Source organism: Chrysochloris asiatica, unplaced genomic scaffold (genome assembly GCF_000296735.1).
Source record: "Chrysochloris asiatica unplaced genomic scaffold, ChrAsi1.0 scaffold00002, whole genome shotgun sequence".
In the NCBI taxonomy this organism is placed as follows: Eukaryota; Metazoa; Chordata; class Mammalia; order Afrosoricida; family Chrysochloridae; genus Chrysochloris; species Chrysochloris asiatica.
In genome coordinates, this window is record NW_006408520.1 from 48,361,483 (window position 1) to 48,374,815 (window position 13,333).

General features: G+C 37.7%; 1 protein-coding gene across 1 annotated transcript in view; it reads right to left on the reverse strand.

Moving 5' to 3' along the window:
- Nucleotides 1–13,333, reverse strand: part of LOC102813713 (alpha-N-acetylgalactosaminide alpha-2,6-sialyltransferase 3-like) — a 929,267-nt gene that overhangs the window by 185,254 nt on the left and 730,680 nt on the right. The window lies entirely within an intron of this gene.

Genomic DNA, 13,333 nt, shown 5'->3' on the forward strand with positions numbered 1-13,333 from the left:
TAATGACTCTGTATTTTAGTATGCACCCTTTTCCTAGTTCTTGAGGTATCACCATCACCGTATTTTATTTGGTGACAATTGAAGCCTCACAAGTCCCAACAAGTAAAAGACCATTTTGTGTACTCATGGATGTAATTGTGAAGCTTAAGATGCTCAAGGTTATGAATGCTAGCTTTTGTCCCTATAACTACATAATTAACCTGGAAGTGATTTTTTTTAGCTCTTTTCCCTGCAAACAGCTACAAAGATAGTCCATAGTAAAGGGACTTGACCGTGTCACTGAGTGTTCATTAGCCGGGGACTTGGCAAAGATGGGTATGTGTATTTGAGGCAAGGAGCTATCAAGTTCATGGGTTAATTTGCATCAGTACAGAGACATCTGACTAGACCTTTTTAGAATCAGTCCACTGGAAGAAAATATTGAATGATGCATTAAAACCACAGTGCTCGAGCAGAATGAACACTTCCACAGACACAATTCATAGAAAATCTTTCAATGACCCAAGCCCATCAGATTCATCAAGTATGTCCATAGTCTTACAATAAAAGGTTTTGAAGGCTTCAAGGATGAGGCAAGCTTTGTGTGTGCAATATGTTTTCCTCTGTTACCAATGGAAACCTGGCGATGTGCTGGAGAAAGGAATCTTGAAAAATGAGGGGGTATTTGCCTTGCAAGTGTTAAAGGTGTGATTTCTAAGTTTTTCTCCCCTACAAATTAAGAAAGCCAGTTCCATTCAATTTCAATTCAAGATTGTCTTAAGAACTTCTAGTAAATCCTCAGACACATGAACTGTGTACTTGCTTTGTGTCTCACTTTCCAAGTATCTTTCCAGCCCCATAAATTCATTAAGGCTATGGAAAGTATTCAGAGAGTTGATATGGTACTATAGGATAAGCACTGGATCAATAAGTCAGTTTGAACCACAGGTCAGCAGTTCAAACTCACCAGCTGCTCTTCGGAAACTCTATACAGGCTATGACTCAGAACTGGCTTGACAGCACTTAACAACAACAACAATGTAAAGTATTAAGATTATGACTGAAATTAACAACCAGAGAACTTGCTTGAACTAGCCTTTTTTTTTTTTTTTTCTGTCATGTCTATTAATGACGGCTACATCATAAACAATAAAGTTTAATTAGGAACTAAAGTGTCTACAGCAATTAAATATGAAGGAAGTGTTCAAGAACACAGCAGGAAGAATTATATTTTTAAGGCATTTAAATTGCAAATGATGTTATCAACAGAACTTTTAAATGAAATTTTGTGTTTGGGGGACTTAAAAAAAGAGAGAAGTCAAAAGTGAAGTGTTGACTCCATGGCATTTACAGACAAATAAATATTTAGGATGGATCTATTTACAACCATGAGCAGATGCCTCAGGAAATATATAGAACTAATGGGAGCCATCCTTAATTTCTACATCACTGAATCAATGAGAAAAAAAAAAAATCAACTTATAGGATTCCAGAGTAATGACATGACTCATTAGTGTTGAGGCCACTTCAAATTAAAGGATTCATCTTCAGTTACTGAGAGAAAAAATTATTAATGAGCTTCATGCATGAATATCGAGTAAGGGCTGCAGCTGGTCACTCTCCAGGCATAAAGCCACTTATGTAGTAACCAGAAGGATTTTACGTTTGTCAAACCAATTCTAAAAAAAAAAAATTTTTTTTTTAAATTCCCACTTTGCTTATATAGCTCACTGTCTGATGAAAAGTGCTTGGAATGGAAGTTGTATGCCACTAGGAATGACTCGCAATGCTGAGAACTGACTACACAGGGTCAGAGCCAAAGAATGTTCTATCATCAGAAATCAGCTGTTTGGAATACATTGGGAATGAAAGGGGAAGATGAGCCTTCATTCTGCTAAGTTCAATCCTAGTCTAAGCAATGTAAAAACAAAGTAAGGCATGAAATCTCTTTCTGAACATTCTGACATTTTGCAGAGCTACTGAGTTTGCCATTGTTTTGGGCATTTACTCTTGAACTTGGAGCTCAACAATCTTTCATTCTTAACTCCATTCTAGATCAGCTTCAGTCAGAGATGTATCCCTTGAGAGCCTCTGGTAATAAATGTTGGTGTTTGGAGAAACTGTGCTAAGTATGAATATTATTTGTAAACAAATTATTTAAATTATACTCCCATGAACAATGAAATCTTTTGGAGGAAAGTCATAGAGAAAGTCCAGAATGTGAAACAAGAAGGGGTTGGGAAGTTTGCAGATAGCAGTGGTGGCTCTTGTACAATTTGTGGAAAAGACATCTTATTAAGATTCTCTCCCATAGGTTTGGAATGCTGCCAAAACAACAGAGCATTTGTTCATTGACTCATGAGATGACCTATACAAGTAACTCATTTCTAAGCAAGGGAAGAAAGGAGCAAAGGCTAACCTTCTTGGAATTTCTTTCTAGTGACCATGAGTCACAGAGTTGTTATTTTCTAGTACAATTATGCTTCTTCCCACTCTGTGTATAAATTGCAAAGAACAGAAGCCTGGCATTCCCAGTTGAAGTTCTTCAAGTTGACAGCCTGAGAGGCTGATCTATTTTTATTTACTTTTAAATTTAAATTCCAAGTCAGTGTTCATAGGGGTCTTCACAACAAGCTGCAATCCTATGGGAAATGTCCCCTGACTCCTCTGTTTATCTAAGGTTTGGCCTCCTCATTATGATCAATTAATATTTCAGAGGCTTAATATTTTTCTGAGATTGGAATAGATGTCACTTTCCAGAAAGTCATTTACATTGCTATTCATTTTCTTTTCAGTGTCTTGTTTATGACTAAAAAATGCACTGATGATTTCATAATGAGACTATATTATGTAGAAATGGAAATAGAACTTTGAAAGTATGACTTTTTATGTGTTAGGTAGCATTTCTCTTCAATTTCCCCTTTCATTTGATTTTTTTTTTCCTAAAGGGAAATATAAGTGTGAGGAAAGAACTTTGAAATATATATCAGACTTTTTTTTTTTTTATGTGTATTTGAGTTAGTATAAAACCTACAGGGACCAGATGATTAAAGTCCTTCATTTCTAAAGAATTCTTTTGAGAAATCTCAGGTACTGAAGACAAAGTGTTTTTTATTTAAAGTTTTGCTATGTGCAAGGAATATGATGGTTTTATAAATTTAAAAAAAAAATGTTTATCTCTACTTCGGTTGTTTTATATGTAATATTTTATATTGTTAAAAGCAATATTTATAATATGAAGTATACCAGTAAAGATATTGATTATGAACTTTATATGGTCATTTCTTCATTTATTTCATAACTTACTTGACAAATAAATGATGAGTACTGCAAAAGCCATGTGGGGGTCATGTCTGACTTCTTCTTTCTGACTTCACAATAGGGAAGAAGACTCAAATGCGAAATCAGCCCAAGGCAGATTCCTATGAAGCAGAGGTCAGATATGTATCCTCCCTACAAGTTTCTTTACCCTATGCTGACACCAACCATCCCTCCCATACTATTCTCTGCTTACATCTGGATTTGATAATCCATTGCAATGGTAACACAGAACTCATAACGAAACTCATGATTATGAGGTTTATTAGGGGAATGAATAGGTACAACTTAGGATCAGAAACAACTCAGCATGCAGCAGTTTTCCAATCAGAAATGCCTCTTCTTTGTTGTACTGCAGGCATACCGCAGTCTTGTTTTCAGTCTCTCAACCATGTGACACTTTGGTCTCTGCCCTGCTCAAGCAAGTGCTACAAAGCTCTTTTAGCCAGTCTGTGAATGCCCAAAAGGTACATTCTGTAAGTTAGCTTCCTGCTGGTAGGCACTCAGCTTTACATGGTCCATGGACTTAGAAGATTGAAGCTACTGTCTCTTCATGTTGCTGCTTTTGCCTATCCCACTGCCTCTACTGTTGCCACTTTTCTAGATAGGGGTCTCATTCTCTCTCTCTCTTTTTTTTAATGATCCTGTGATCATCTGTTCCTGCTCCTTTTAAAACTAGTGGACAAAGCTAACCAATTCAGAACAGAAAATTTCAAAGGGCAGCTCCAGAAGACAAAGTATTATAATGAAATGTACAAGACCTGGAATTAGAAAACCAAAATGGAAGAGCAAGCTCAGCATTTCTCAAGCTGAAAGAACTGAAGAAAAATTCAAGCCTTGGGGTGCAATATTGAAGGATTCTACGGGCAAAATATTAAATGTTGCAAAAAGCACAAAAGAAAATGGAAGGTATACACAGAGTCACTGTACCAAGTAGAAAAAAATAAGTCATTATTTAACTAGTTCAACAGTTAGCAATGATCAGGAATCAATATTACTGAAGGAAGAAGTCCAAGTTGCACTGAAGTCATTGGCAAACACAAGGCTCCTTGAATTGACAGAATACAAATTAAAATCTTTCAAAAATTGATGCAGTACTGGAAGTGCTCACTCATCTATGCCAAGAAATTTGGAAGACAGCTACCTGGCCAATCGATTGGAAGAGATCCATATTTGTGTCTATTCCAAAGAGAGGTGACCCAATGGAATGTGGAAATCATCAAACAATATCATTAATATCACACGCAAGTAAAATTTTGCAGAAGATAACTCAAAAACAGCCACAAGAGTCCAACAACAGGGAAATGCCAGAAATTTAAGCCAGATTCAGAAGAATATGTGAAACAAGGGATATTACTGCTGATGTCAGGTGCATCTTGGCAGAAAGTAAAGAATACCAGAAAGATGTTTACTTGTGCTTTATTGACTATGCAAAGGCTTTACACTGTGTGGGTGATAACGAGCTACTGATAACAATGTAAGGAATGGGAGTTCAAGAACATTTCATTGTTTTCCTGAAGAACCTGTATATAAAGAAAGAAGCAGTCATTTGAACAGAACAAGGGGATACAACATGGGTTAAAATCAGGTGTGAGCCAGGGTTGCATTCTTTCACCATAGTTATTCAATCTGTATGCTGAGAAAATATCAGAGAAGCTCAATTATATGAAGAATGTAGCATCGAGATTGGAGGAAGACTCACTAACAACTTGCAACAGGTAAATGATACAACCTGGCTTGCCGAAAGTGAAGAGGACTTAAAATATGAGGGTGAGTCAAAATTTATCCTCACTGTGGTTTTATTAAAATGCCCACCCACATCTATACTTGATGATAACATTGAGTGTTTCATGTGAAATGATTCTGTCAAATAGATGAGTGACAGTAGATTATGTGGCAATTTGTTTGCAAATCAGCCATGGCTCTGCCTATGAAATAATCCACCACAGACTTGAGTTTTGAAGTTTGTGTGAGATGAGTACTGAAACAACTCATGGAAGACCATAAACAGAAGCGTTTAAACATCTGCAAACAAAATGTGGACCTATACTCGAAGAAGGGGAGTCCTGGTGTGGCACTGTGGATTAATGTGCCAGACTACAAAGCGTTTGAACTACAATGTTGGCAGTTCAAGCTCACCAGTTGCTCCTTGAAAACCCTATACAGGGTCGCTATGGGTCAGAACCAACTCGACGGCACTTAACAACAACACAACATACTCGAAGAAAAGTACGAGTCTCTTTAAAGAATCATTACTGATGAGGAGACATGGATTCATCACTACAAGCCTGAGAATAAGCAGTACAGAATGGAATGGAAACATCCTCAACTGCTGACCAAGAAGAAGTTCAAAAGTCAGCCATCAGCTGGAATATGGATATTATAGTTTTATGGGATTCTCAAGGACCAGTATCGGAACACTATCAGGAAAAAGTTCAACAATCAACAACACTCTTTACAGTGAGATGCTCACTGAAGACACTGAAGGCTAAATTTAGGATTAAGTGCAGAGGACTGCTATTCAAGGGTCTTGTGAATTTGCATGACAATGCACATCCACACACCTCTGCCCACACTCTTGACACACATCAAAAACTTTGTTTTGAGGTGTTAAAGCATCCTCCCTATAATCCAGATCTTGCTTCATTGTTCCAATACTGGTCCCCTGAAAACAGTCCTTTGAGGATGAAGATTTACCTCTGATGAAGAAGTGAAGATAGTACTGTATTTGTGGCTCACAGCTCATTGTAAAACATTGTTTAATAAGGGAATATGAAAGCATGTTGACAGATGGACAAAGTATACTGAAAAACAAGGAGATAATGTTGAAAAATGATGCATTTATTTTTTTCTAAAAATCGATTAAAATAAATTCTACAGCTAGACTGTGGATGAATTTTGACTCAGCCCCATACTTACTGATGAAGATAAGAAACTACTCCCTTCAGTATGAATTTCACCTCAACGTAAAAACAACAACAACAATAAAATCCTCACAACTGGATGAACAGATATGGAGATAAATGGAAAATTGATTGGAGTTCTCAAAGACTTCCTTTTGCTTCAATCCACAGTCAACCTCATGGAAGCAGACAAGAAATCAAGTGACATATTGTATTAGGCAAATCTGCTGCACAAGACCTCTTTAACGTATTTAAGAGCCAATATATCAGTTTGAGGACTCAGTAGTGTCTGACCTAAGCCATGGTATTTTCAATAGACTCATATGCCTGTGAAATTTGGGAAATAATTTTGACATATAAGAATTGATGCAACTGAGTTATGGTGTTGGAGAAGAATATTGAAAGTACCATGGACTGCCAGCAGAACAAACAAATCTGCTTTGGAAGAATTACAACCACAATGCTCATTAGAAGCCAGGATGGCCAGAAGTCATCTTTCATACTTTGGACATATTATCAGGAGGAACCAGTCTTTGGAGAAGGACATCATGCTTGGTAAAGTGGATGGTCAACATAAAAGAGTAAGACCCCCTAAAGAAGTGGACTGGTACAGTGGCAGCAGCAATGAGCTCAAGTGTCACAATTGTAAGGAGGTGCATGACCAGGTAGTGTTTCATTCTGTTGTTCCTAAGGTCATTATGGGTTGGAACTGACTAGATGGCACCTAAAACAACAACAACAGCAATAGGGATTACATTAAATCTTTATGAAAACTCTCATCAAATTAAAAATCAGCTCATTCTTGAATGAATTAAGGTACTCACCCTCTCACTTCTGGCTATAAGAAGAAAAACTAATCCTACTCTGCTGCAAGATGACATCAAGGAACTCTTCAAAATGAAATACAAGTATGCATGCCATGTTTGTGAGTGTGCGCACACACACACACACACACACACACACATGGAGTTCCTGAGTGCTGCATATGATTAACATGTATGGCTATTAATCAAAAGCTTGGTGGCTAAAATCCATCCAGCTCTGAGAAAGAAAGTTCTGACAATGTGATTATAATTTAAAAACCCTATGTTGTTGCTAAGTGCTGTCCAGTAATATTTGACTCATAGAGACCCTGTATAGGGTTTACAAGGAATGCATGGTGGGTTTGAACCACTGAACTTGCGTTTATCATTCCAGTGCTTATTGTACAGCACCCCACCAGGACTCTTGAAAACTTATAGGGTGATTCAGTTCTGTCATAAGGGGCTTCTATGAGTTGAAAATCAAGTTGACAGCACCCAACAACTAAATATGTATGTGTGGTGTATTAAAATAATTGTAGGGTTAAACAGTCTCTAAAGTGGTTGTCTTTGTCTCTGGTCCTTGTTGTTAAGTTCCAGTGCATCTTATCTGACTCATAGTGACCCTGTATAGGGTTTCCAAGGCTGTAAATCTTTTCGGGAATAGAAAGCCTCATCTTTCTCCAACATGAAACTGCTGGTGGGCACTGATCGTATAGTTCGCAGTCTAGAGTTTATCCTACAGAACCACCCTGCTCTGTCTCTGGTACTGAAGCTTGACATATAAAGGGCAGGAATTTCAGAAGGGAGAATGTATGCAAAATTTGGGAAAGTAAGAATTAATTGGAATCCATAAGAATGAGCCGGGACATAAAAGATGAAGGAAAACACATGAGGGTCTCTCACTGCCTCCGACTTCAGTGGCAATAGTTGTTGCCTGTCATCACAGACGGGCACATATCTGACTGAGAAATTAGACAAACTCGAGAAGAAGGAGCAAGTGAAGGTTTGGCAGCTGCTCCATACCCGTGAGATGAGTGAACATATGAATGAAAATGTGTGTGAGCCTCAACAGCATCTGAGGTCTCTGAATCATTTTTCAAATACAAAGCAATATGGTTGCTTCAATTCATCTTCTATATTTCACATACAAGGGGACTCCAAAAAGTTCATGGAAAAATTCCATTATCTTTACATCAATTTTTCCATGAACAATTTGAAGCCCCTTGTATATGTCTTTTGTGGTCCTTTCAATGTAGAAACATTTAAGAAATGTAGGTCAGTTTAGCCCAAGTTGACATAACACAAAACCACCACAGAATACATTCAAAATATTTAGATAGGAGTTCCAGAAATAAAAGTGTTTATTTAAACTGAGAACCAAATTGATTCATATAAATTAGACACAAGTTATGAAACTGGACAGCTGTGAACAAGATTAAAGATCCTAAAGACAGTTAAGGTAAAACATCCAAATGGAAGCACAGAGAAAGAGCAAAAAGAACAGGGGAAGGATGTTAAGAATAAGGCAAATGAGAAATAATCTAATATATATGTAGTGGGTATACAAGAAAAAAGATAATTGGTTAGCAATGATATTTGAAGATATAAAGACCCCCAATTTTTCAAAATCAAGAAAAACATCAATAAACGAAGAATTTTTTTAACTCTATTTTATTATAGTTGAGACATAGTAAAATAATACACTAATTCAACCATTTCTACATGTGTAACTTGGTGACATTGATTACATTCTTTAAGTCAGGCAAGATTCTCAATCTTTTCTGAGTTATTCCTCCCCCATTATCATTTACTTAACACCCTAAGGTTCCTATTACATCTTTTTACTTATTGTTATTGTGATCCCATATGTTGTTGTTGTTGTTAGGTGCTTTTGAGTTGGTTCCAACTAACAGTGACACTATGCACAACGGAATGAAACACTGCCTGGTCTTGGGCCATCCTCGCAATTGTTACATTTGGGTCCACTGCTGCTGCCATTGTACTTATCCATCTCATTGGGGGTTTTCTTCTTTTTCATTGACTTTACCAAGCACGATGCCCTTCTATAGGGAATGGTCCCTACTTACAACATGTAAAATGTATGAGACACAAAGTCTTGCCATTCTGGCTTCTAAGGAGCATTCTGGCTGTATTCTTCTACCACAGATTTGTTTGTTCTGCTGGCAGAACAACACTTTTAATATTCTTCTCTAACACCATAACCCAAATTCATCAATTATTTTATGGTCTTTCTTTTCTTATTCATTATCCAACTTTCATATGTATATGAGGCTAGTGAAAATACCATGGCTTGGAGCATATAAGCCTTAGTCCTCAAACTGTTATCTTTTCTCTTCAACACTTTAAAGAAGTCTTCTGAAACATATTTGCCTAATGCAATACGTTGTTTGATATCTCACCTGCTGAGTGTTGATTGGAGACCCAAGCAAAATGAAGTCGTTGACAACCCCAATCTTCTCCATTGATTATGACATTATTTATATTGGTCCAGTTTTAAGGGGTTTTGCTTTCTTTGCATTGAGGTGCAATCCATACTGAAAGCTGTAGTCTGATCTTCATCAGTAACTATTTTAATTCCTACCAGCTTCCATCACACTAGATTATATTATCTGCAGGTTGTTAATGAATCTTCTTCCAACCCTGAATTCATGTTCCTCTTCATATAATCCAGCTTCTTGAATTATTTGCTCAGCATACAGACAGAATAAGTATGGTGAAATAATACAACCTTGGTATACATTTCCTGATTTTAAACAATTCAGAAACTGCTTGTTCTTTTCAAAGGACTGTCTCTTGGATTATGTACAGGGAATAATCAAATGCTCAGGAACACCCATTCTTCACAATGTTATCAATAATTTGTCATGATCCACACAGTCATAAGCCTTTGCATAGTCAATAAACACAAGTAAACATCTTTCTGCATTTTACAATATCCATCTGACCTTAGTAATAATATACCTAATCCGTGTCTGCTTCTGAATCCAGACTGAATTTCTTCCATTCCCTGATGATGTACTATTGCAGACATTTCTGAATTATCTTCGGCAAAATTTTACTTGCATGTGATATCAATGATGTTGCCAGTCCTGCCTGATGGTTGTGCCCACCTTCCTGCTTGAAGAAACTACTTGTCTGATCTGCTTGCTTTCTGACCTACCGATGATTAATCTGACCCACTCTTGAGACTCCTCTAGCTCTACAATTGTATAAAATTTATACAATTGGTATAAATTTTGTACGTATCCATATAAACATTTCACTGGTTTTGCTTCTCTTGAAAACCTAGCCTAAGACATTTGGTATTAAGAATGGTTCTTAAAGCAGAGGTGGGGAGCATCCGGTCTGAGGGCTGAATAAAGCCTGTGAAATCATTTGGTGTCACCCTGCCAAGGCAACTGCAGGTCAAGCCATCACATTCGAAGTAAGCTAATTGTTTGATCAACTATAACAGGCTAACTTTTAACTTGTTGATTTGTATGACCAGCAAATGATGTCATAAATTTGGCAGAAAAAAGGTTTCCCACCTCTATTCTAGAGAAAAAAAAAAAAAATCATAAGGATGAGTTTTCTAAATTGTTTCTCAAGTCTGGCTAGATTCAATGGCATTGATAGCTATGCCTCTATTAGTAAAGACGGTGTTTTTATTCCATGACATGAGATGGCAATGTTAATATATAAAATATCACCACCTGTGGATCAAGTATTCATGACAAGCAAGACTCTGGGTGATTGTGTGTTTGATAATTTTCTGCAATTTTGCCAAGATAAGAAATATAGGAAATCTAGTTTGTTGGTCCTACTGACAATAGACCAAGTGGTAAAGGAAAGAGACGAGCTAAAGATTTCATAGTTACAGCTCAAACAACGCATAAAAGACCTCAAAATTTCCACCTGTGCCCTGAAAGAGAGTCTTATTTTTGAAGAAACAGAGTTGATATTGCTGAAAAACAAACCCAGAGTGCCTGAATTACAACACCTGGTGGGTATCTTTGGATTTTGCAGGCAACACATCCTGGATTTGGGTGTGATACTCCAGCTTAGTTATCAAGTGACTCAAAAAGCTGCTAATTTTAAGTGAGGTCCAGAACAATAGAAGCCTCTGCAATAGGTTCTGGCTGTGGCACAAGACTCTCTGCTGCTTGGACCTTGTTATCCAGCTGATCCAATGGTGCCTGCAGCATCAGTGGTAGACAAAAATTCAGTTTGTCTTTGGCAGGCCCCCCTATTGGTGAATCACCCCACAGACCCTTAAGATTTTAGAACAAAGACCTGTCATCCTCTGCAGATGACTACTCTTTTTTTGAGTAATAGCTTATGGCTTGTTACTGTGCCTTAGTACAGACTGAACACATATCTATGGGTCACCAAGTCACCATGCAACCTGAGCTTTGTTGTTGTTGTTAGGTGCCATCGAGTCAGTATCGACTCATAGCGACCTTATGCACAGCAGAACGAAACACTGCCCGATCCTGGGACAACCTCAACCACGTATGAGTCCATTGATGCTGCCACATGGCCAATCCATCTCATTGGGGGTCTTCCTCTTTTTCTCTGACCCTCCACCTTACCAAACATGATATCCTTTTCCAGCGACTTATCCCTCTTGACAATATGTGCGAAGTATGAGAGACGAAGTTTGGCCCTCTTGGCCTCCAAGGAGCACTCTTCCAAAACAGATCTATTGTTTTTTTTTGGCAGCTCATGGCACTTTCAATATTCTCCTCCAACACCATAACTCGAATGTATCAATTCTTCTACAGTCTTCCTTATTCACTGTCCAGCTTTCACATGCATATGAGGTTATTGAAGATATCATGGCTTGGATCAGGCGCACCTTAGTCTTCAAGCTGACATCTTTGCTCTTCAACACTTTAAAATGATCTTGTGCAGTAGATTTGCCTAATGCAATATGTTTGATTTCTTGACTCCTGCTTCCATGAGTGTCGATAGTTGATCCAAGAAAAATGAAGTCCTTGACAACTTCAATCTTTTCTCCGTTGATAAGAATGATGTTTATTGATCCAGTGGTGAGGATTTTTGTTTTCTTTACATTGAGATGTAATCCATACCAAAGGCTGTGCTCTTTGATCTTCATCAGTAAATGTTTTAAGTCCTCTTCACTTTGTATCGTCTCCATATCACAGGTTGTTAATGAGTCTTCCTCGAATCCTGATGCCATGTTTTTCTTCATAGAACCCAGCATCTTGGATTGTTTGCTCAGCATACAAGTTGAAAAAGTGTGGTGAATACAACCTTGTCGCACATCTTTCTTAATTTTCAACCATTCAGTGTTCCCAAATTCTGTTTGAACAACTGCCTCTTGGTCCAGGTACAGATTCCTCATGAACACAATTAAGTATTCTGGAATACTCATACTTTGCAATGTTGTCCATAGCTTGTCATCATCCACACAATCGAAAGCCATTGTGTAGTCAATAAAGCACAGGTAAACATCCTTCTGATAGTCTCTGCTTTCAGCCAAGGTCCATCAGACATCAACAATGAATGATATTCCTCATTCCATGGCTTCTTCTGAATCCAGCTTGAACCTCTGGAAGTTCTCTGTCAATGGATGTTTGCAGCCGTTTCTGTATTATCTTTAGTAAAACATTACTCGCAGGGGATATCAAAGAGACTGTCCAATGATTTCCACATTCCCTTGGGTCACCTCTCTTTGGAATGGACACAAATATGTATCTCTTCCAATCAGTCAGCCAGATAGTGGTCTTGGCAGAGATGCAATGAGTGTCTCCTGTGCCGACTCACTTTCTTGAAAGATTTTTATTCCATCAATTCCTAGTGCCTTGTTCTTTGCCAATTCCTTCAGTGAACCTTGGACTTCCTCCTTCAAGTATCATTGGCTCTGGATCATATGCTACCTCTTGAAAAGTTTGAACATTAACACAGTGACTCTATGTATTCCTTCCATCTTCTTTTGATGCTTTCTGCATCATTCAATAATTTGCTCAGAGAATCTGAATATAAAAAGTCGAGGCTTGAATTTTTTCATCATTTCCCCCAGCTTGAGAAATGCTGAGAGTGTTCTTCCTTTTTGGTTTTCTGACTCCAGATCTTTGCACATTTTGTTGTAATATTTGGCTTTATCTTCTAGAGTTGATCTTTGAAATTTTCTATTCAGATCTTGGACCTCCTCATTTCTTCCATTTGCTTTAGCATCTCTACACTGGAGAGCAAGTTTCAGTGTCTCTTCTAACATCCATTTTGATCTTTTCCTTCTTTCTTGTCTTCTCAATGGCTTTTTGCTTTCTTCATGTATGATGTTCTTGATGTCATCCCACAACTCTT